We start from the raw sequence: 2500 nt of genomic DNA on the forward strand, positions 1-2500 counted from the left end.
GTCCCCACCGGGACAACAGGTCAAGCCCCGGGAAGCGGCTGTAAAATTTTCAAAGTCCCCGTTCCGCCACCAGGTCAACCCGCTGAATCTACCGGGTTGACCTGGCGGCCGGTTTGCTTTCCGGCCACCAGGTCAACCCAACGGATTCGACGGGTTGACCTGGTGGCCGGTTTCCTTTCCGGCCCGGGTGTCACCCCACTCCGAGGGCTGCGCGGCAGCGGTCCTGAGGACCACAGAGGGGGGGCTTAATAGTCGAGAGGGAGCAGGTCCGGGGAAGGCTTAGCAGTCTTCCCCCGGGCGGTCCGTTGGGGGAGGCTTAGCAGTCGTCCCCAGGGCGGTCCGGGGGTGGGGGGAGGCCTCACAGTCGTCCCTCGGAGAGCCGGGTCGGCGGCGGTGGCGGGCGTCAGGCTTTACGTCCAGCCTCCGGAAGGTGCGCGTCCTCGGAGGCGATGCAGGCGCCGCAAAGGGGCAGCCTCCGAGGCAGGGAGCGGAGCACCGAGGCTGGGGAGAGGGGAGCAGGAGCCGGGGGCTGGGGGGGGTGGGGTGGGGGGGGGGGCGTTCAGGACAAGCGGTCAAGCCCCGGGGAGCAGCTGTCAAATGTTCCAAGTCCCCACTCGGCCACCAGGTCCACCCCAGTCTAGCAATGGGGTTGACCTGGCTGATGGCCGGTTAGTGTCAAGGTAAACTCACCGTCGTCCACAGGAGGGCAGCTCTCAGGCCGTCCGGCTGCGGCTGACTCTGGGGCGGTGCCCGGTCCCGGCAGCGAGGGGCGGGGGGGGGGCGCGGAGCGACACGGAGCTAACCGGCCCCCGGGGCCGGGGGCGCCTCCCGCGACTTTGGGGGCCGCGGGTCGTCAGTGGCGTGCAGGCCGGGCCTCTCCCGGGGGATTCGGGGGGGGGGGGGGGGCGGTCCTGCGGGCCGGGCGCAGGGGGCTCGAGCGAGCCCGGGCCGGTCCGCCCCGGGGCCGGGGTCTCCGCCTGCGGCTCGGGGGGGCGCGGGTCGTCGGGGGAGGAAGCCCGGGGGAGCTGCACGCCGGCCTGCCAGGCCAGGCCAGGCCTGGCCTGGGTGGCCGCGGGGGGATTCGGGGCGGTCCCGCGAGCCGGCGGCCGGGCGCAGGGGGTCCGAGCGCGTCCGAGCGAGTCCGTCCCGGCCCCGGGGTCTCCCCCTGCGGCTCTGGGGGGCCGTGGGTCCCCGCTGGCGGAAGCCGCTGGGCGCTGGACACCCGCCGTCCGTCCCGCCTGGCCAGGCCTGGCCTGGGTGGCCGCGGGGCGGGGGATTCGGGGCGGTCCCGCGAGCCGGCGGCCGGGCGCAGGGGGTCCGAGCGCGTCCGAGCGAGTCCGTCCCGGCCCCGGGGTGTCCCCCTGCGGCTCTGGGGGCCGTGGGTCCCCGCTGGAGGAAGCCGCTGGGCGCTGGACACCCGCCGTCCGTCCCGCCTGGCCAGGCCTGGCCTGGGTGGCCGCGGGGGGATTCGGGGCGGTCCCGCGAGCCGGCGCCCGGGCGCAGGGGGTCCGAGCGAGTCCGTCCCGGGCCCGGGGCCTCCCCCTGCGGCTTTGGGGGCCGTGGGTCCCCGCTGGCGGAAGCCGCTGGGCGCTGGACACCCGCCGTCCGTCCCGCCTGGCCAGGCCTGGCCTGGGTGGCCGCGGGGCGGGGGGATTCGGGGCGGTCCTGCGGGCCGGCGGCCGGGAGGGTCCGGGCCAGTCCGCCCCATGCCCGGGGTCTCCCCCAGCGGCTTCGGTGGGTCCTCCGCGGAGGAAGCCGGGTGGGGAGCCGGACCCCAGGCGCCCAGACCCGTGACCTGCGGCCGCGACCTCCGACTCGGCAGGAGCGACGAGGGGCTTTCCGGCCCGTCCCCCCCCTCTCCTTCCTCCCCAGAAAAGGAGAGAGAGCTGGCTCGGACCGGGAAAAGCTGCCTACGGCACCTGGGATTCCCAGGCGGTCACCCATCCAAGTACTAGCCAGGCCCGGGACGGTTTACCTTCCGAGATCGGACGGGATCGGGGGCGTTCGGTCCGGTATGGCCGTAGGCACCCGGCCCCCGCGCCTCCTCGCCCGCTTTCCCCTGCCGACGCCCGGGCCTGCCGCACGGTGAGCCCCGGTCGGACTGCCCCCCTGCGGCAGGGCCCCCGTCTCTCGCGGGCCCGGTCCTTTTTTCCTTCTCGAGCTCCGGGGCCCGGGCTGGCCGCCAGAGCCCCTCCGCCCGCCCGCCCTCCCCGGCGTCGGGGAAAATATTGTCCCGGACATCCAGTGCGCCCTGATCCTGTCAGCCGGGGGGGGGGGTGGGTGGGTGGGGGGCAGTCCCTCGCTGCGGCCGGGGAGGGTGAGCCCAGGGCGGCTTGCCTGCCGTCCGAGTCCCCTCTCGGCCACCAGGTCAACCCCGAGCCGAAAGGGCTGAAAATTTTTCAGAGTCCCCTCCCGGGCACCAGGTCAACCCATGGAATCGAACGGGTTCGCCTGCTGGCCGGTTCGCTTCCCGGCCACCAGGTCAACCCGTAGGTTTGAA

At 74.8% G+C, this 2500-nt stretch overlaps 1 non-coding gene across 1 annotated transcript; it reads right to left on the minus strand.

Annotated features, from left to right (window-relative positions):
• Positions 1-1907: 1907 nt before the first annotated feature.
• Positions 1908-2026, minus strand: LOC128823834 (5S ribosomal RNA). Its single transcript, XR_008442068.1, has one exon. It is a non-coding gene; the product is annotated as a 5S ribosomal RNA (ribosomal RNA).
• Between the last annotated feature and the right edge of the window lie 474 nt (positions 2027-2500).

This window comes from Malaclemys terrapin, chromosome 15 (assembly GCF_027887155.1).
Source record: "Malaclemys terrapin pileata isolate rMalTer1 chromosome 15, rMalTer1.hap1, whole genome shotgun sequence".
Classification (NCBI taxonomy): domain Eukaryota; kingdom Metazoa; phylum Chordata; order Testudines; family Emydidae; genus Malaclemys; species Malaclemys terrapin.